This window comes from Ursus maritimus, unplaced genomic scaffold (genome assembly GCF_017311325.1).
Source record: "Ursus maritimus isolate PB19 unplaced genomic scaffold, ASM1731132v1 scaffold_16, whole genome shotgun sequence".
Taxonomy (NCBI): domain Eukaryota; kingdom Metazoa; phylum Chordata; class Mammalia; order Carnivora; family Ursidae; genus Ursus; species Ursus maritimus.
The window spans coordinates 37,878,027-37,900,117 of NW_024424008.1; positions in this window are offsets into that span (position 1 = coordinate 37,878,027).

The window sequence follows — 22,091 nt, forward strand, 5'->3', positions numbered from 1 at the left end:
AGTTCAATCTAATAAGATAACTTCAGAAAGGGTAAGTTTTGAGACCGGGTTATTGTGTACCAAGTAAAACACCACAGGCATAGGATAAGGAAGGGTTGAATTGATAACAGCTCATCATAAGTTGACAGGTCATATGGCTCCTGAAAAACCTAAGGCGATCTCATGCCCTTTTCCCTCTGTCTCTCCCTCTCTCTGTCCTTTCTTTCCAGCCATAAATGCAGAAGATTGAATTTGTGCCAGGTGTTGTGCAAGGTGCCCTAGGAATGTAAAGATACGTAAGGCAGTCCCTGACCTCTAGGAGCTCAGAGTCTGGCAAGGGAAGATAGACGTGTGAGCACGTAACTACGCAGTGTGTGATGGATGTTAAGAGTAGAGGTAAGTACAAGAGAAATGGAGGCATGAAGGATGAAATGAGAGGCTTCAGAGGGATGCTGAGCCTGGAGTTTCTTCTTGAATTATAAGAAGTGTTTTCGAGGTAGACGAGGACAGCACTCAGCAGAGGGAGCAGTGTGCACACATGCTGTGAGGACGAGCCCTCAAGCAGTCTATGGAACAGGAGTGCAAAGGATTAGGAGAGGCTCACAAACCCAGGCCAGACCCGTAGTGTTTCCAATACCTTTCCAAAGAGCTGAGACTTCATCCCCTTTGGGTTTGGAACCTGGAGAGGTCATATTCTATAATATTTTGGGCTACTCAGAGTGCAATGGGAGAAGAAGACTTTAAGAATACGGAGTAACCAGAACAACCTTAGAGAAAAGCAATCAGCACCCTTTCTATGGATGATAATATAGAAAATAGGAAAAACGCTGGGGATATTTAACCTCGTGGAGAGAAAATTTGAAGGAAGGGGGAGGAAATCATTTTTTTCAAATATTTAAAGAAAAGTCATGTTGAAGAAGGACAGACTTGTCCTGTGGATGATAGTATTCATATCAATCATAATACTATTAGGTCATATTTATTGAGAACATACTATGTGCTAGGCAGTGTTCCAAGCACTTTATCTGCAGCAACTTATTTAATCCTCAAAACAGCCTTAAAGCTAAGTCTCATAATTACCTCCATTTTATAGAAGAGGAAAGGGAATCACAGAGGTTGACTGAATTGCCTAAGGTTTCAAAGTAGGAAGTGGCAGAGCCAGGGTTTGGACCCAGGCAATCCAACCACTATGTTATAATGTCTCTCTGGACCTAGAGTAAATGGCCAGAATCTATAAAAAGACAGATTCTCCTTCTTTGTCTCCTTCTTTGTCTTCCTTCTCTTCCTGTCTTCCTGAAATCCAATGGTCAGTTATAATAGACTATCTGGAGAGATGCATGTTCCCCCTTATTGGAGATAGAAGCTAGGGGACCACTGCAGCAGCACTGTTGAGGTATCAGAACTCAAGGAGAGGGACTGAAATAAGTCATCTTGAAAGTTCTTCTGGGCTTGAGCTGGTTGTGACTGTAGGGCTGGCTGACACAGCAGCGTGAGCACTCTGGGGAACCCTCAATGTGAGTACTTCCTGAGTTAACCAGAGACTGCCCTGGGCACAAATTTGCATGCTAACTCTGTTCCCCAGGTGCCTTCTATCCTGTGCACCCTATCAAAACAGACCAAGTTTTCACTCTTGCATGCCCTGCAGGAACTGACCCTGCTTGGGGAGTGGAAGCAGCATCACTTCTGCCTAACACACTAGCTGCAAAATTGCCATTGATGTTCTCAGCGTTGAGCTTTTGTTGCCCATGAGAAGGAGAGCAAAGGAAGCAACACTGCGGGCTAACTGACTCTTGGGGATGAGAAGTGGAGCCTGAGCGGAAGAGAAACATGCAAACCTTCACACTAAGGAATGGAGCTTCTTCCAAGACTCGCCATCACTTAGCACTCACTAAATCCGCTCTAACACATTCTTTCTTGACCCACATTGAAGGGGCTTCTGAATTTCTCTTATAAGATGGGTCAGTTAAGAATCCTTATCATTCCTGATTCCCTCTACCTAAAATGCTGTTAATCCTTTTCCCCCATTCTAAGGATGCCTTAAAAGAAATGCATGTATAAATAGGTCCGGGACGTAGTAGATCTGATAGAGCATGCGTGTTCGCATGCACACACACACACCATTCACACATTCTGACTTTGGTCATCTATCTGTAACTATCTGCCTATATTCTAAGCTTCCTGCAAGCAGAAACTGCTTCCGAACACTTTCTTCTAGCATCACTATCTTTCAGGTGCTATACTCGAAAAGACTATTTGCAGAATTGCAAAATGTTGAACTTGAAATGAAACTTGACAATTATTTTAGTCCAAGTTCTTTATTTTAGAGATGCGGAAACTGAGGCTCATATGGAGGAGGTGAATTACCCAAGATCATAGGACAATTCAGATGACTTTAGAGGTATAATTTTTAAACCTGACCACGTGCGAGAACCTCTTACAGAGCTCTGAATAAGACTGATGATGAAATTCTGATTTTGTTGGTCTGGGATAAGGTTCAGTCATTGGTATTTTTATAAAGCTCCTTGGACAATTTGATGAACCAGGTTAGAGTAACACTGATATCGAGGATGAAAATATTGCAAATAAACACACATGGCACCTACCCTCTGAGGACTTTCCGGGCTTTGAGATGGGGTCAGGGAATGTAGAATTGCTGCAGGCTGCTTGACTTGGAAGAATTGGGATCCATGACAAAGGCAGTTATCTGTTCTCCTACAGGAGAAAAGCTAAGAACAATCATCACCACCACTGTGGGAATGCAGATAGAAGCAGCCAGGTAAACAATCATTCTAGAGTGTTCCAGAGACAGCTAGTACCCAGTGTGAGCCTAAGAGAAGCTATATTCCCTCTTTTACATACAGCTGAAAACACAAGGTGATGGATTGGAAAAAGGCTTGTGTCCCAACTGGGGTATATGACCAGAGGAGAGCAAATAAATCACGATGCATTTTTATTATTCCAGGAACCTTAAGTTAGATGTGATGAGTGGGTAGCAAATAAAAGGGCTCTCAGAAGGGAGATTATCTTAGATCTGCCCTGAGTTATGAATCCCTCACAGAGGTTCCCTGCACTTATTTGCATCATCCAGACTAGCTGCCAGAGGCAAATCCTTCCCCGGCCTGATATAAGTTGTCTACCCACCCCGCTCCCCTTACCTTCTCTGGCCCTCTAGTTCTGTGCAGAAGGCAGGGCCAGAAGGAGGTGGGGAGGCTACCAGACAGGGTGGCATCGTGCCAAGAATCAGCTAATAACTTGAATGACAAAAGACAATTGTCACAAAGCCAACAAACTTACACCAGCTTTCATCAGCCACATGCTAACTGAGGGCATATCAAACATGCAGGAGCCCTTTCTTGGCAGGAGACAGCGGGGAGGAGCAAAGGCAGCACCTCTTACGTGCTATTAACACATAACTGGAGTCGTGCACCCTCTCCCGGTGCTCTCTAGGTAAAAAAGGATCAAGGGCTAGTTGCTGTCTGGCCGCCCACCATCATGGCCGTAAGAAACCAGAAGTTTTCATGCACTCTTTCCTCTTGCTTCTGGCACTCCTGTTGGTGCTTCTGAATGCTAGTAAAAAGGATGGCAAACCAAGTCAAATCTTAGAAATTCTACTCTGTCTTTGGTCTCATCCTTTAGTTCATTTTAGTTACTGATACATTTATCCCCACCACCTACAACTATACATGGAACATAATAGACACTCAATAAACACTTGCTGGGTGACCGAACCAATACACACACAGCTACAGTCTGTGTTGAGTTCAAGTCTGGTGGCACCACCAAGATAAAGCAAAGGCAGCATCTCCAGAGGGTGAATCGGAATGAGCCATGAAGCCAAAGCTAGCCAGTTCTTTGAACAGTCTTTTATAACTGTGAAGGCAATACTCTTAGAGAAGAAAAAAAAAATCAAATTTAGTAACCTAAGATGTCCTTAGTAACAGTGCTAAAGAATGTGTTTTCCAATATTTGATTTCTTAGCTTGACAGTCTCTCTTGAAATATTCTCTTCTCAGCACCGAAAATGTGAATCTTTGTTGGTTTGTTTTGCAGTTTGCAAATGACTTACAGAGTTCTTCTGGCAGGGTTTCTGTTTTTCTTCTTGCAAATAAACAAAAGGCCATCTCTCTAATATGACTTAAGTGGGGGAGTATCTGTGATCTGTCATGGTTTTGGAAGGAGAAGAGGACAGGAGGGGCAAGTAGAAAGGAAAATGAGGACAACTGGAACAGGCAGGGTATAGAAGCTGAACGAAACGTGGGCAAGGGCAAAGGTAAATCGGATATGGGAAATTAGAGTGGCAGGGATATCAAAGAGCTGAGGACTCCGTAATCAATCAACAGGGTCCTGGGGACCCTTGCTGGGGACGGCTGAACTCACCCACCAGTTCGTTGGTCCCCCCTTCCTCGTGCTGCGCCCTATCATCAGGGCTCCTTGTGAACTGGGAAGACAGACCTTCCCTCCTTCTCCTGGGCAAGCCTGCACGAAGTGGAGCAACCCCTGCCAGCATGACCTAGATCTGTCAACTGATCAATTACTGTTCCCGTAGAGGAGAAGAAGGAAGAATGGAAGAGGGGAAAAAAAAGGGAAATGGAGAAAAAGAGGAAAGGGGGAGAGAGGGCAGAAGGAGGGAGGGAGGGGAAGAGACAGAATGAGAGCGAAGGTGGAGGAACACATAGATCTTTTAAGTTTAAGCAGTGATATCACCAGCAAGCTTCATCCAGAAGGTTCCATAAATAAATACAGAAATACAGAAAATAAAATAGAAAGCTCTCAGAGATAATTGACCAAAATCGCAGTCAAAGTGGAGGATTGAGTTCTCTTTTCCCCCACTTTTTCTAATCCAGACTAGAGCTGTTTTTACCCTTGAAACTCTCAGCTCTGGCTTTCTTCCCCTAGTCCTCCTCCTTTCCGCCACCTGCCCGCCCCTCCAGCCAGCATTGCACCCCCCATGCAGAAGTCTCCTTTTACAAATGGATGGGAGGCAGGCCACCTTCATGCTCCTTCCAAAGCCCCTCCGCCCTTCCCCAGCGCACTTGGGAGTGGAATGGAATGGAAGCATCCACTACCAGGGGAGGAAGGCTACAATGGCACCACCGGACCCCATCTGACCTGTATACCATCGATTACTTTATTTTTGTATGTTTCCAGCTTTTATGTTTAATTCGTTTTATTGAATTTCAAATGACTATAGACATAAAGTAAACATTTAACAAGCCAATAGAGCAGAAAGGAAGTAACTGCATAAACACAAGCGGTCTCAGCATGGAGTTCCACTTAGCACCACATGTCTGGAGTGTTACAAGCATTAATGAGTCCTTACAACACCCAGGGGAGTTGCTCCCCAGCCTGGCAGGCAGGTGGGGAGACAGGCTCACAGAGGGAAAGATTTTCCCCTACAGAAAACATAAGCGACTTTGAGCTCAGATGTACACGCTCCCCGCCGAGCCTTGCACCGGCCACCAGAACCACACTGGAACCTGGAAGCCATGCTCATGAGAATGTTTGAAGAGTGTGTAGGGCCTCTGCTGAGGTCAAATATAAAGCAAAGTTTGTTTGCATCTTTGGTGTTCTGGTTGGTGGGGGGAGCAGACCATGAACGCCAAACCCAAAAATCCTGGAACAGAGCCAACTCCCAGACGTGATGATTCCACCCAAAGCGTGTTCATCCTTCGCAGACAGACATGAAAAGATGCTGCGAATCTTTTCAGCCTGTGTCTTCTGTACATGCCGGAAGCATGTGGCTCGCATTGATTTAGAAATGTCATCCGTTCTCAGGATATTAAGAGAGATCACTGCATCCCAATGGATAAACTGTGGCTGAAGGCAACCCCGGTTTGTTTGAACCATCCGTGACCAGTGGGCGGTCCCAGCCCAGGTCACTGTACCTCCAGGCAACCAGAATGCAGGCATGCCAAGGACAGAAGCCAGACATTCCAGAATGGAGCACCTGAGCAGGGAAGCAGGAGAGACCATCTCTTCGAGGACACAGTTGAGCACCTCTAATGCCAGCATGATGGGAGAAGCTTCCTGAGAAACAACAGAAGTCTGGGGCTAGGCGTCCAGCTCATCAGAAGGCATTATTGGGCTGATATTCGGCTTGAACAGTGCCACAAAGGGAGAACCAGCACCAGGACGAGGCTTTGCACCTGGTCACTAAAGCTGCAATCCCAAGAATGGTGTTCATGCAGCAAGGCCTGCTGGTCAGGGCTGGGACGCTCCAGGTGCCCTTGATCAAACGCTCGGAAGACCACCACCGAACATCAAGGATGATGGTGAGCTGCATTGATTGTACTGTGCCCGGCTTGCCTCTCACTTGCCCCAAGCTGGCAGCAGCAAGCATGGCAGCCAGGGTTTACTTTGTAAGGCTCCTCTGTCTCTTTGCCCTGCCTTTTTTTTGGGGGGGTGGGGGAGTGGGGCGTTGCGGTTGTGATTGCAAGTGCCCACAATGCTTACATCAGGCTCAGGATCCCATCATCCCACACTGATTTTTCACTTTGCCAGTAAACATTGTTATGGCCTCATCTGCCTCCCTCACATCCCCGAAGCATCCCCCAACACAGCCTGCTGCTGGCACCCAGACGTTTCCTGTGAGTGGCAGGAAGTTGGCCGATCTGCCCAGCTGAACAGTGTCCGCGTCGTCGGCGCCGAGTGAAGGAGAGTGTGAACTTAGCCCCAGAGTCCTTTCCTTTCTGCTCTGCCTGTTTGTCTCAGGTGGGCAGATATAAGTTGATGTGGGATGTGAGGAGATGAGAAAATTTGAAAGGTAAGACAGGAATCTAGCCAAGCTCATTGGAAGGTGTTAAAGGGAGCATTAACCCTTCGAAGGAGAAATGGTCGGGTTTCTAGAAAGAGGCTGCTGCACCACCAGCCATTCCTTTCAGAGCCTCTCCGTGGCAGAAGGTGGGCGGTGTGCTGAAAAGGACAGCCGCCTAATCCAGCTTCCCCAGCTCCTGCTCCCAGGAAAGAGGGAGCCGCTAGTTAATCAACCCTGGTGCGTCTTAGGGCCAGAGCCCCAGGGCGCTAATCACCCCCTCCCTCCTGCCCATCACTAATCAGTGCTGATTCCCTTGGAGATTCCCTCCCCCTCTAAGCTGGATCATGGTTGCTGGTGGGGTTGGGGGGAGGAGAGGGTCAGAAAGGGGTCCCTCATCTGCCACTAGCCCTGGACACCTTTTTTAAGAAAGCAAGAAACCCAGGAAGTAGCATCTCTGGGAAGAGCCAGCTTAAAACAAAAACAGAGAAGAAAAAATTGCCTTGGAATGTGTACTGCATTCTAACTAGTCCCACTGGGTCAATGCAATAGGGGTGGATTATTGCAGGCAAGACCCGGGCTGCCTCAGTAATTCTGTAAGTTTGATAAGAGATAGCTGGCAGACTCCCGCTTCCATCCCCTCGAGAGAGAAAACAGACATCACCTTTGCCAGTCCAACTGGCTTGTGGTGTGGGGGTCTTTGGGGGTTTATTCGTCCTTAAAATTGGGCAGCCTGTTTTATTATGACACACTGAAGCCTATGCGGAGCTGGCTCGAGGTGGGTAGCACAAATGAGGCCATTATTCTCCTAAAGAAAGTCAAACTGGGCAGAGTACGAGGAGGTTTAAGATACCCCTGTCACCTCTACCCCACGCCAAGATAGGAACAAGCCCACAAAATCCGATTTCACCCTGGAGAATTTTGTACCGCCACTTTCTACTCATCTATTTAAGGATGATTCAAAGTCTGAGCAAATATTATGCTTCCCTGCATTTATTTCTGATGGGGGGAAAAAAAATCACGTATGCTAATTTATATGTAAATTCAGTATGGCCCTGGGGCTCCTGGCATGCTGCCAATAGGGCTGTTGATGGTGGAAGTTTGGCCATTGTCTCCAGTTTGATGTATAGATAGAAGAGACACAGACCAGAGGCCAGATGGAAATTACTGAGGACTTGGGACCTTCCCTTTCCCTTCCTCTGACCCTTCACTCTACCCTCCGTCTACTCAGTTTTCATTTCTGCTGTTAGCATCATAGAAGCCTGGCCCTGAACTCAGTTTCCCCACTGCTGGTGTTGGAGCTCTGCTCTTCTCAGGTGAGCCCCTACGCACCCAGAACAGCAGGGGTGCGTACCCTCCCCTCCGCACACATGCATATACACATACATGCGCACACGCGCTATTGCTGCTCTGTATTACGTAAGACGACTCAGTCAAGGGTGCCTCCAAGTTGGCTCCTTCACTCTTACACGCACTAATGCTCCCATGGGAGAGATACTGAGGCCAGTGCCCCTCTGAGGCTGAACACAGCAGACGACAGCAAGGATACCCCTGCAAAATCCACCACGGTGAACTTCCTTGTCCTCGGGCTCCCATCCCTCCAGCACCCCTTGCCTTCCTCCTTGAGCCCCAGCCAAGGGTACACACGCATTTGATTCTTCCCAGCCTGGTCCTCTCTGCCCACCTCGTGTGGGTCTGTATGGTAGCCACTGCAGCTGATGTCAAGGGGACAGAGGCAGCCCCCAAAGCCTACCCTCAGAGAGGGGTCCGCAGGACCAGAGGTGGGGACAGACAAGACCCTGAGAACTCCATACTGCGGTAGGAGAAGGGAACGAGGTGGGTGGAACTCCCCGTTCTTTTTCGCCCTGTGAGACTGAACTTTCCTCTGGGAATACAAGGCACAGCGCTGAGCTTCCGCATGGGATCCTGTCTGCAAGCTCTGCTGGACCACCCAGGGAAAGTTTCTCTGCCTGTCTCAATCCCTATGAGTTTAAGCACCTTCAATATGAAAAAAGCAAGTCAGACCCTCCAGAGGACGGGTGGGCGAGAGCAAGCAGGTGAGCAGATGATACCGCTGCTGGAACGTCAGCGCTAGGACAGAGCGTGGGGCCACACGGTGCAGCAAATGGACTCAAGGTGGAAGCAGATTCCAAATGCACCCCAACACAGCACAACCAACATCAAAGGGTGCCCTGGGCCAGAGAGCTAGCCCACCCTCAACTGCCTCCCCTGTGCCTTGGCTTCCCGCCTCCGATAAATAAACAGAAAATTAGCATTCGACTCTTCTTGCCTCTCTCCCTTCAACTTGGAAAATCTTTCCCGAATTTCAGATCCCCCTGAGTGTTCCCACTACCTTGTTATCCTCCCCCAAGCCCGCTGCCCCCACCGCAAACACACCCCCAAACACATTAAAAACTAATACAGTTGTCCCCCACTGCCGCAAATTGCAAATTGATTCATCCCTTCAAGCTGGGTCTCAGACCAGATCTTTCAGGATACAGTTACCTGATTCTTCCTAGCCTGCATTTTTCAGTTGCTCCTTTTAGAAGCTTTGCAAGTTTCCTGGCCGATATTTAAAGTTTCCTCTTGTAATTTCTTCCCAGTAACATAAGCAACACATTAGCAACCCCGCTGCCCTCTGAATCTGTAATTTTCCCTGCTTCTGTGTGTGCTCTGTTGTGTATGTGTGCAAGAATGTACATAAAGCCAGGGAGACCAGGACATTGCCACGCACCTAACAGGAGCACCAGACACATTTTACTTATGCATATACATTCCCCCATTCCGGTAGCAGCCAGAATCAAATCAATATTCTCACAGCCTGGTAGGGAGAATGAAGTCCCAGCCATGCTGTTTAAACGCTCTCTCCTCCACCTGCAAACCGTGCAGCACAGCCGACTCGGGGAGCCTGTGAATCCTATAAAGCACACTGTACGATTCCTGGGTCTACTGTAGGCAAATCAATAGCAAGCTCTTACCTTGAAAGAGAAACAGAGCAGCCAGCCCCGTGAAGATTGCCCAAGAGAGAGAATTGTGCGTTTTTGCCTGGATGGTTTTCATGATTTTTTTTTCTTCTTCTTTTTCTTCTTTTTTGTCAGGTTCGGTTTTTTCTTTCTTTCTTTCCTGACAGATTGCGTTGCTCTCAAGCTGTTGGAAGGAGATTTAAATCCACTGTTTTGCTGAAGGACACAACAAGAAAGCCGAGGGTGTGAGAGAGTGTGACTTCTCAGTAATTATCTCTACTCATACTCTGGCACTGAGACACATCGTACAATCTGGCCCTGGACAGCCCTCCTACAAGCTGCAATCATTGGTTCTAATCCAAGGATTGACAGAGCTACAACACACGCGCGCCGGCACACACACACACACACACACACACACACACTCACTCAGGAATCATTTACTGGGCAAATCAGGCTAGCTGATTAAAGAGACAGGAGCCTGGAGAGATGGGATGATAAATGCCACTTTGCCCCTTCTATATTACTTTCATTTTTTAAACTGACAGTCTCAGAGCCCCAAGCATCCAAAAATCCCTTTCCTTCTGGCATTCCCTGGCCTCCTGAACTCAGATTCCCTGTGCACTGGAAAAATCCCATAGCCAGCAACGGCTTACGGGAAATTTTAAAGGGACATTTTCATGCTCAGTGAAACTTGCAAAGATGAGTCAAATTTCATTTGTTGGTACCTATTTTCCTCTCCGATGAAAATATCATTCAGTGACAGATTTTTTTTTCTCTCTCTCTCTCTCATCTTTCACCTTTCCCAATCAACCTCTTACTTGGTTGCTTCGAAAATAATAAATAACTTTCTATTTTCTTCTGCTGTCACTCCGGTTTCAGAATACCTGTATTACTCCTATTTTTCATTCACTTAATTTATTTGCTAAAGTCATCCGTGTGTATACAATACGATGAAAAAGGATGAGGCTTCTGAGATCTTTGGAGTGCTGCAGTCTGAATGAGGAGAACCTTCTCCAAGAGAGAGCAAGAAATGAGTTTATTCTCCATGCCTCAGTCAACCTACATTCATTAAAAAGAGTCATATAAATTCTGTGGCTTAAAATGCAGCAAGACAGATTGAAGTTAGACAGGCTGAAGGACTTTCGGAGTGTGGATTTTGTATGTGGTTATAAAATGTCCTCAGAGAGTTGCAGACATTCATCTCCTTGGTGATGAGTAAGAAGAAAAATCAGACAGAAATAGTCAAATGGGCGTAATGACTTCTGGAGGGACTTCTAATTCTAAGGACCTGGAGGTTGATGTGAATTTTTGGTTACTTCTTTTGGGAAGGAAGTTATGGGATGTGAATAAACTTATGGAACACTTAGCCCCTCAAAGACTCTTTCCTAGCTGATTCTGACAAATATATACCATCACGATGCCTCAACATACATTTTAGAAATATTTCTTCCAAATCTCCACGGCTAATTACTGTACTTCCTTGTAACCCCTATAATGCATATATTCCTGAACTGCATAGAACAAAAGTACTTCTCGTCCGTTTCTATTTAAAAGCGTACAGGCAAAATGAGAACAGTTCTGCCATTCTGTGCCAAGTTTACGTGGTGCGTTCCCCCTGTGTTGTGTGTGAAGAGGAATGGTGGCCCCCTGGATGTGTGCAGCCCAGCGACCAAGTGGAAGGAGCTCTGAGGTTTGCTTACACAAACCGAAGGACCATGGGTAGCTCATTTTACCTCTGTGAGCCTTGGCCTCTCATTTGTAAAGTTAGAGAACTGGAATAATGTCTAGGATCTCTCCATTTTAAAGGTGTTTTATGTTAACGGAGGTTCCCCCCCCCCAGCTAACTATGTTATAATTCACATGTCCATCAAAACGTCCTTGATATTGTGAGCTCCCGGTGGAAGGGAATTTTATCTCTCTACTAGCCTTTTTGTGTGGTGCTCAGCAGAGTGACATGGGCAATTAAATGCTTTGGAATGGCTGTGGCAACCGTGAACGATACGGTACGGAAAGAAGGAGGGCTTCCTTTTACCATCATGCCACGGCTCTCCAGAATGATGATAAACACCGTGGGTCATTGATAAGTCTTTAGTCCCTCCCTGGACAGGCAGAGACACTAACATTTGTAAATGTCCTCACCCTAAATTGCCATAAATCTGTACACTGACCCATTTTCATTAAGCGACTGTATGGGTGACAACAGTAGTAAACGGATAATTCTAGGTGATATTTACTGAGCTTTTGCTTTGTGTCGGGGATGATGCTCAATGTTTTGCATGCATTTTTCTCATTAAATCCTCACCTATGAAGTGTCCTCACCTGTTATCATCCCCATTTTATAGATGAGAACATTAAGGCTCAAAGGAAGCACGTCCACATTCCCACAGCTGGCACACAGTGGAACCAGAATTCGAGCCCAAACATTCACCTCTCAGACTAACCTCTAAAATACTACCTACGCGGAAAACTGACGGACCCATGCAGATAGCATTCTTATATATGATGTCTTTGCTCTTTTAATAGCATATGAGATTACAAATTATATGAAACACATGTATCAATAGAGGTACTGTAAGAAAACCCTTATATTGTCTTTAGTGTTAATTGAGTTGCACATGGTTGGTACACATAATTAATTTTATCAGAATGCAAAGAAGTGATAGATGAGATTTTTCTGATAGTTTTTAAAAGTTCTGTGGAGATGGTGAAAGTCATGATACACCTTGAAAGTGAGGTAGGGACTAAATCTAAGGCAGATGAAGAGTACTGCAGGCAAGGGAAGCCATAAATTAAAAATTAGAGATGGAAATACATCACATAAATTCGGGGCTCTAGAGACCCGTCTGAGATCTCCCATCTTGTCCCACTGTGTTGCAATAAAATCTTTTAAAGATAAAAAAAATGAAACGTAGTCTGATGTTTGATCCATATTAGTTACTCTCTACACACAGATAATGTAACCACCCCTGGTACACGACAAGAACGCTCAACAGACAGCTGTCGCCATCAGTGTGGCCTGTTGGCTGAGAGCACAGGTGTTGAACCTGGCTGGGTTCAAATCCCAGTTCTGACTCCTAGGGGCTATGGGCCTTTGGTTGAGTCCTATGCACTCCAGGTCTGAAATGGGGACAGTGATTCGAATTCCATTATAAGCATCACCATACATCATAACGATCAACTAATTTTCATTTGTTTTACTATTTCCACCAAACGAGACCGATGTGGTCTCCCATGTGCCATTGGGAGGAGCTACCACGGCTTGTGGACTACGATTCCGGGAGGGAGGGAGTCGTTTCAGAATTGTACTTTGCGCATTCACTAAGGCAAAATATATCCTTGGGGATTGCCAAACCAAAAGTCTAATTTGGGCTCTGAGTGCTGCTAAATGCTAAACTATCTAGAGAGCTATATCTCTTTCAGGGCTTGAATTTACCACATAGAGTAATTTCCCAATGGCCTTCACGTTTCACAAAAGCACACAGTTAACCTCCTCTTAGGGAAGCCATCTTTGTCTCTCCCTTGTCATGGGGTTTCACACAATGTCACCTCTCTAGGCCTGTTGGGTCATTCGGCAGCTCGTGGATATAATTACAGATTGCAAAGCTGATCGTGGGCTGTATACAGAAGGGTTTTGTTCAACCAGGCCCATCTCTTAATGAAATGGCTCTCATCAAAACAGCCAGAATTTTTCCTCTCCCTTTTCCGTTTTAGTCTCACAGTCTTTCAGGCCTAGAGCTGGAAATCTCTATTGTTGCAACTGCCCCAAACAGCAGGTGACTTGGCCCTTTCGTGTTGGGATGGCCTGTGGCTGTGTTTGGGATTTCTGTGACTAGACTAAAGAGGCTCTGATTGGGGGAAGCTCTGATTGGAAGGAGATACTTTGAAATCGCCCTTCCTTACTCAACAATCACAGCTCCTTCCTCTGAATTAGGAGCTGCAAGTACTTACAATCAGGTGTCTGCAGGACTCAATTTGCTTCTGGAATTATCTGGATGCACATTATGCACCATTGACTTCCCCGTTCCAGGGTCAAAGGAGGATGAATGGTCTTAAGACAAAATTAATGTCAGGAAAGGGACCTCAAAGTTTAGGCGGAGTGGTGTTCTCCCACCTTCACACTCCTTGAAGATAAGAGAACTTTACGACAGAAATCATTTTTTTTCTGTTTGTAGATAAGGAATAAGGAAAAGGCATAAGAAATAAGGAATAAGGAAGGGGAAAACAGATGAGATCTCTAACTTCGGAGAAGAGGGCAGCCAAAATGGCATTTCCTAAACCTTCCATCGTCAGGTAGCTTAATATTCCACATGGCGTGCGGTGAGCTAGTCCAAATAGGGACTGATTCTCTGCAAACTGCCCCCCTGCACACCTGTCACCTCACCGAACCAGACAGTAAGTCCAGGAAGGTCACTGCGGGGCCTGGCTGTCCCACTGTCCAAATGCCATCTGAGCCCTGACGGCAGCCCTCCAGCCCCGGGAGGAGGGACGGACAATGGGTCCCACATGGTGCTCCAGGCCCAGAGGACTGGCGGGCAGAAAGCCCCAGTGAGGAGGAGAAGGTAGGTGTGTATGGTGTGTGGGAAGGAGGGAGGAAGGGGTGTGGGGCAGTGTTTTTTATTTCTCTCAGCTATTATGGAAAGAACCGCAGGAGCTTAAATCTAAAGAGCAGCACTGAAATAATGTTCAGGACTTAACAAAAGGCTCTGCTCTGCTCTGCTGTCTGCCCGCTGTGGCCTGCCTCAGCTGAGGCTCGCTGCCGTGGGTGATCTCACAGACTCAGAGGCTGGGAAGAGCCCTGCCTCCAGGGAGGGAGGGAGCCGGCCTGCCCTCCACACACCTGGGGGTGAGGAAGATCCAGCTCTGACTTGCGGTGTCACTTCAGGGAGGGAGAAAGCCTGGGTGGGAAGAAGGCAGCCTTCTCCCTTTTCCAGGGGCTCTCCCTGAAAAGCCACGTGGCCTGCGGCTCCCGTCTTACAGGGTCATTTTGGATGTGAATGGACTCAGTCTAGGGTACAAGTGCTGGAATTACGTGCGGTCTATTTTGAGAATTTGACTTCTCTCAGGAGATTTCCTGATTGATTGATAAATTGCCTAAGCTGATATTAAAAATGAAAGCCTAACTCTTCACAGCGCAGAGATGAAGGACGCAGAGATTTACATCTGCGTTCCTACAAATGTCAGTGTTTTCTAACCGGGATTTTAGGCACAGTCATCTGGCCTTGATTTTTATGAATTATCATCATCATCTCAAAAAGAAGCAATATGGCATCATAATATAACAGCAAGAACTTCACACTTAAAATCAGAAGACCTGGATTTGAGTCTAATTCCACTTATCAACTTCAGTCCCGTGATCCTCAATTTTCTCCTCTCCTCTCCTCCCATCTCGTCCTTAAAGTGGAAATAGTAATATCTACTTCACACAGTTGAGGTGCATTAACCCAGTGGAACACTTTGTAAGCTTTCCTGTAAGGTCTAACGCTCACATTGGCTCCCATGTCTTTGTAACCAGCTTGCTGGCAAAACAAATCACCGTGCTGGATCATATTTAGTAAGAACGTCACAGAAAGAATCACTTTCTTCAGGATGCATATTACCAAAAAGTTTCCCCTGGGATCTGCAGGAGACTAAGGAGCTATTGTCTGTCTTTTTGTTTTTGTTGTTGTTGTTCCGACATAGTTTCATGTACTTTGTATATAATTTCTGTCTTGATCAAAGCATACTTACCTAATTGTTTCATCTCTTTTGTACACGTACACATTCTGCTAATAATTATTCTTATCTATGTTAAAAAATCAGGTGGTATTCTTATAATTATTTGATTCCCAACATAACTCTCTTCTTTATGTCTATTTTTACTTGCTTTTCCTAACCTCTTCCTTTACGTTGCTGAGTACTCTATCATTTGCTTTTTCTTTTCCTGAAGTGTATTCTCTTTTGTCATTTTCTAAAGAAGTTTGTATAAGTTCACTATTTGCTTTCCTCAAGAAATTTACCATTCATTAAGCTTTCCTTTTTCTAGAGGAACTTTTTTTTTTTTTGCTCCCCCAGCCCATGTTTTATGTGTATGTTGTCATATTTTACATCTTCCTATTCATAATTTTCTTACTTCTAATTAGGCCTTTTCTTTTCCACCTAAAGAAGTCCTTTAAACATGTTTTTGTAAACCGGGTTTAGTGATGATGAACTCCTTTAACTTTTGTTTGGGAAACTCTTTATCTCTCCTTTAATTCTTAATGACAACCTTGCTGGCTAGAGTGTTCTCAGCTGCAGGGTTTTGTTTTGTTTTGTTTTGTTTTTCCACTCAGCTCTTGAATATATCATGCCCCTGTCTTCCTGCCGACAGAGTTTCTGCTGAAAATTCAGCTGATAGAGTTATGGGGTTTCTCTTTTAAGTAACTTTTTGCTTCTCTCTTGCTACTTCTAAGATTCTCTTTACCTTTAAACTTTTATATTTTAATTATTAGGTACTGTCATGTGGACCTTTTTGGGTTCATCTTATTTGGGGCTCTCTGTGCTTCCTGAGCCTGGATGTTAGTTTCCTCCCCCCTCCCCCGGTTAAGGAAGTTTTCAGCACTATTTCTTGAAATAAGTTCGCTGCCACTTTCTCTCTGTCTTTCTGTGTTTGTTTCTATGAATTGGGTAGAATAGCTACTTCTGTACTGGAAGAAATAATCTCATGTACAGTAATCCCCTGTGTAGACTGTGTTGCCTGGTGACATTGGTTGGCTGTCTAGAGCTGTATCTGGCAGGGGCTGGGGATTCCAGGACACTCTGGGATGGCCAGAACTGAAGTGCGCATGGCTGGGGGCCTTCCTGGAGTTCTCTGTGTACCCTAACAGGGTAGCTAAAGCTGAGGTGAGCATGGACCAAGGCAATCGTTGGGCTCTCTGCTCAGAGGGAGCCCCACAGGATAGATGAAGGTGAAGTGAATACAAGCAAAGAGGACCTGGGGCTCTCTGCATAGAAAGTGCCCTGGTAGGGTGGCTTCAGCTGAGATGGGGCTCGGGCTAGGGAGTCACAGGGTGCTCAGCACAGGGGGCACCATAGCAAGACAGGTGTCACTGAAGTGGGCTTGGGCCAGGATGTCCCTGGGTGCTCAGTGCAGGGTGCCCTGGCCAGATAGCTGGAGCTGAGGTAGGATGTAAGCTGGGGGGTTTGGGGCACATCACACAGAGGGCATCTTCATAGGGTGGCTGGAGCTGAAGTTGCATGAGCTAGGAGGTCCTGGAGTACTCTGTGCCGGGGATGCTCTAGCAAGCCATCTGAAGCCAAAATAGGGCCTGGAGTATCCTGGGGTTCTTTGCACCTGTATCACCTTGGCATAGCAGCTGGAGCTGTAGGGAATGCTGACCAGGCGTGTCCCAGTGTATACCACCCTGGGGACTCCTTGGTGGGCTAGCTCAGGCTGACGTAGACTAGGGAACTGGGGCTCACTGAAGCAGTAGGCCAGCTAGGGCAACTGGAACATACTCCCATCCACTCTCTCAAGGTGGAGGGGAAATGTAAACCATAGCACTCACCAGCCACTTCATCCCAGAGAGAGTTCCAGCAGCTTACCCACCTTTGGCAGGCTTTTAGGGCTAGTTCCTTTATATCCTAGTTGCCTTTTAAAACTGCAGCTTTTTTTTTTTCTTCTGTTTGCCAGCACACTGGAGCCAAGACAGAGCTCACTGAGGCAGCCATGGTGCTGAGACTTCTGTTCCCCTGGTGTTATCACAGTGGAGGCAGGCACAAACTGTGGACCCCAAAAGAGCTCCAGCAGCTCTCCCACCACTTGGTGGAATCTCAGGCTGAATATTTTATATTCTAGTTGCTCTTTTAAATTGCAGCCTTTTTTTTTTTTTTTTTTTACTGTGTCCCAGGACAGAGAATGTGCTCCTATCCCTCAGTACTATCCCTCCCACTGCAGTTCACAGTGTAGGTACTGGGGACTCCCTTCCTTACCGTGTTTTTGTCTCCCTTGCCATTTTCTATGTGCTCTCTCTACCTTTTTTGTGCAGGAGCTGTTCAGGCACCTTTCAGTTCTTCCTCAGGAGGAACTGCCCTATAAATAGGTATAGATTTGGTGAGGTGGTGAGTTTAAGGTCTTCCCACCTTATCATCTTGGACCAGAACCCAAGCAATGTCTTCGGATGCCTGACAGATTTTCCTTCCATTTGCCCATTAGGGAATCAGTTCTGTGTGGTTTCATCGTGGCTGCTATACTCTTGGTGTGGGAGTGGACAAATGACCCTGGTCTGGCCAATCAGTTTCTTCTCTGAGAGTTTTCTAGGCACTTTTCGGAAAGAGGCATTGCTATTAGGAGAATATCTTTCCCAACAGGTGGAAAAAGTCTGCAAGGAAATGAAGTCAATAAAAAAGAAAGTAGAACCAAGGGGAGAGGGCATTATTGAAAGTAGGATGAGTCATGCCTAAAGGCAGACACACCCTCAGACTTCCTGACTCCCCTATTTGCTTGTTATTTTTTTTAAAAAAGATTTTATTTATTTATTTGACAGAGAGAGAGACAGCCAGAGAGAGAGGGAACACAAGCAGGGGGAGTGGGAGAGGAAGAAGCAGGCTCCCAGCAGAGGAGCTTGATGCGGGGCTTGATCCCATAACGCTGGGATCACGCCCTGAGCCGAAGGCAGACGCTTAACGACTGAGCCATCCAGGCGCCCCTGCTTGTTATTTTGAATTGAGTTTCTGGCACTTGGAACTGAAAGGGTCCAGACTGAGAGGGTCTATGTGGAGGATGGTTGAATACAAACATCCTTTTCTTCCTTCTCCTTCTTACATTACTTTCCCTGATACATGGCAAATATCTGGATGTTACATGACACTTTAGATACAGATATATGTGTGTGAGGCCCTATATTTTATAAAACAAATAGTCAGGGCTATTATTAAATTGGGATTAAAATAAGGTCATAGATAGAGTCAAAAGGGACCGAATCCCTTCTTCTTCTAACTGTTGGGATGCAGAGTGAACCACCATTTAATGAACATCTCATATGCTATGGACTGTGGTAGCATTTTGGATGTACCTTCTTACTTAGATTTATGCAAGTTAGAGGTTGAATACCACTACCCCTAATTTGCAAGTAAAGAAGTATACTAACTTGTCCGCAGTTGTAGTATTTGATCAGGACTTCTGAACACCCAAGACCCTGCTCTTCTCCTATATTTGGCTATACCCTAAGGACAACAGACTCAAAGCAGAAAGATCAGGGCAGCTCTGGGTGGTCAGTTAGAGCTGTAAGAAAGACATCTGCCTTGGCCAACTTTAAATAAGAAAAAGTGGGAGTTTATTCAAACTAAGGTGAATGGCTCAGTGAGGGGTTGCAAGGGAACACGGAGCTCTGTGGGAATCAAGACAATCCAACTTGGGTGGATTTGAGGCTATGTGTTCAAGAGAACTGAGAATACATGTAGTTTGGGCCAAAATTGGAGGGTCTTAAATGTTTAAAAGGTTTGAACTGAATTTGAGAAGCATAACTGCTGTTGATTCTGAGCAAAAAAGTGAAAACTAAAAATCAGTATTTCTGGTGCTTAATACGGCAAAATGCATGGTAAATCAGATCACTCCCTCAGGGGAGATCCTCCTCCCCTGATCCAGTCCCCAGCCCTGTGGACTTGGACAACTTCCCATCCTTTGCTTCTTCTAGTCTAACTGGGCAGACTATGGGGCAGTGGTCCCTGGGCTTTTAGCAGGTGACACACACGAGTGACTCTGCAATATACACAGGCCCTGGCAACCTCTTCTTGGTAGTTCACTGTCCACCAGGCAGTTGAACAGACCATAGTAAAATGGTGGGACTCAAGCTTGAACTTAGAGGAAAGCGGGAGCATTGTAGGGATACCTGGGGCGGCCCCACTTCCCTGCATTGAATTGGTGTCTCAGCCTATTTGACAATCAAGTGCCTCTGTACTGCCTTTGAGCACTTACCCCCATGTACATATCTAATTTGGAGATTTAATGGGGAGGAGAAGTCTGGTCTGAAGAAAGATTTATGTATTTCCTAATCACTTGGCCTCATATAATCTTAATACTATCTAAAACATGCTGAACTCTGTCAGCCGGATTTGGGCAGCAGCGTGAAATAAACAGTCCGGGAGCATTTCTGTTGGTCTCCCACACTCATTTTACACTGGGAACTGGTTCAGAGAAGGGCAATAACATGCTTAGATTTACACAAGTTAGAAGCAGAACTGGGAGGAGAATGAACTCTTCTGACTTCCTGTCCAGGGTTATTTCTTTTATTCCAGAATATATCTGGATGCTTTAGTTCAAAGTTTGATTGAATGGCTCCTTGCAAAAACTCCCCAGCCTAAGCAATACCCCCTGGCTCGCTCTTCCTCCCCCAAATTGTCTTCTTTGTAACTGAAAGTTCTGAATCATACCTGGATGGAATAGATAAATTAAATTGTTGTCTTTTATTGAAAGTTTAGGATGAAAGGGTTTCAGCTTCCTTACAAAGCATAGGTTACAAAAGAAGGGGTGACAGAACAAAAGAGTATGTATGGTGCGTGGAGGGTGGGATGGAAACCAGAGAGGCTGTGTTTGCCAAGGATGATGAACTCGGCTTTCATAGTGATTCTGAATATTGCTCTGCAATGCAGGAGGCAGAAGATCTAGTGCTAAGAGGGCATGGTGTAATATTCTTATCAAGCCACTGACTTGTCCATGAGCTGCCCCCATCAGCTACACTGATGACTCTTACAGAGAGGGAGAGAGAAAGATTCTTCCAGGAGGGTATCAACGGAGTCTATGTGGGAGATGCCTAGCCTAGGCAGCAACAGCGATTCATCTCAGACATTTGACTGATTCTAACCCACAGTAGGATATAGACGAGACATATAAAGGCTTAAAATCAAATCATGTGTCAGGCTGAAGAATAATGGTACTTTCTGTAAGGAGTATGTATATATTTTTAATTTCTGAGTGAATTAAGTGCCTATAAAAGGTGTTGAATTGGCAGCCTAGAAAGCTAGAGTCTTTGATTTATGCCCAGAAAGAAGAAAGACAGAGACAGTTGCCTGAATCACTCCTGAGTGTTCTGAGCCACCTACCCGCATAGTCTGCCCTTTGTCTCTCTAAGACTTGTGATCCGTCGTCCCTCCCTTGTGTGCAGGTCGTTCCCACCATTCTGTATAAGCTTTAGGTTAGGATGAGAGAAGGGCTACCTGGTAGGGAAATAAAATCAATGGGGTTTTAAAATCCTTCACAGACAGATTATTCTATGACTTTCATCATGGGCAGAACCACAACACTAGTGCTTTGTACCTCTTTCTCAAAGTTGAATTTCTATTTTCAAAGTATGTTGGCACAATTTATTTCCTCCTGGTTTCATAAAATATTTGTAATCCGTGTTACTGTCATTCCTGTTTTGGGCTGGGAAACTGAGATAGAGAAAATGATAGCACGTGAGGTCTGAAAGTAATCTTAGAGAAGTGAGGGGGACAGAAATAGAACCCGGATATCCAGAAGGGAGAGAAGGAGGAGAGAAGGTTCTGGTGAAAAATGATGAGGTGGCAGTGGAGGTGGAGAAGGAACTCAGCCTCCCTAACCCCCTGCCCTTGCTCCACGGGTTTGGGCATGAGTTATCATTAACACAGAGCAAGACAGAAAGTACACACGAACACAGTGATAATGTAATGATGGTAATAAAAACATTAACAGAAATGCCATCTTATGAGGGAAGAAAGTAGCAAGATAGATTAGAAGCCTAGAGGCAGAATAGACCAGAATAGACGTGTAGTCTTTGTGAGGCAGAGCTGGGTTCTCCCCGTGTCCCCACTTTGCTTTTTTTCCTTAAAGGAGATTTGAGCTGCCTGAGCTGCAGGCACCCCATCCTTAACAACAGCCTCATAGGACTAAATGCGGCGTCTACGTAAAGCCACCAGCACTCAGTTGCCACAGAGTATATATTGATTCTCCTATTAAAAGAGAATTATTTTTCCATCAGGTGGACAAATACAAGTGTTTGGAGAGAAACTTTTTATGTAAGCCAAAGGTAGATTTTAACATTAAAATTGTTCTTTTTATTTGCTCTAATTGCGATTAGAACTTGAATTGCAATTCTTGACCTGATAGAAGAATTAGGCCTCCATATATCTTCTTGGCATTTAGTCCAGAAAAGCTTTCTGGGGGTGGCATATGCCGACAAAATATCAGAATATTGAAATCAGCTGCTAAAATATGGGGGAAGAAATGACTCCGGGTAGAATGGTGCTTCCGCACCCATCCCATTCAAGAGGGAGGCCTGTGCCCAGAAGCAGTGGGGATTCTGGGACCCTCAGCGCACAACTTCCGGTCACTCTTAATTGAAGCGCATAGACATGGTTCGTGCCTTCTACACTTCTACATTGCAATCCAGAAATATCACGCAATCACAAAGGCTTATATGGAGA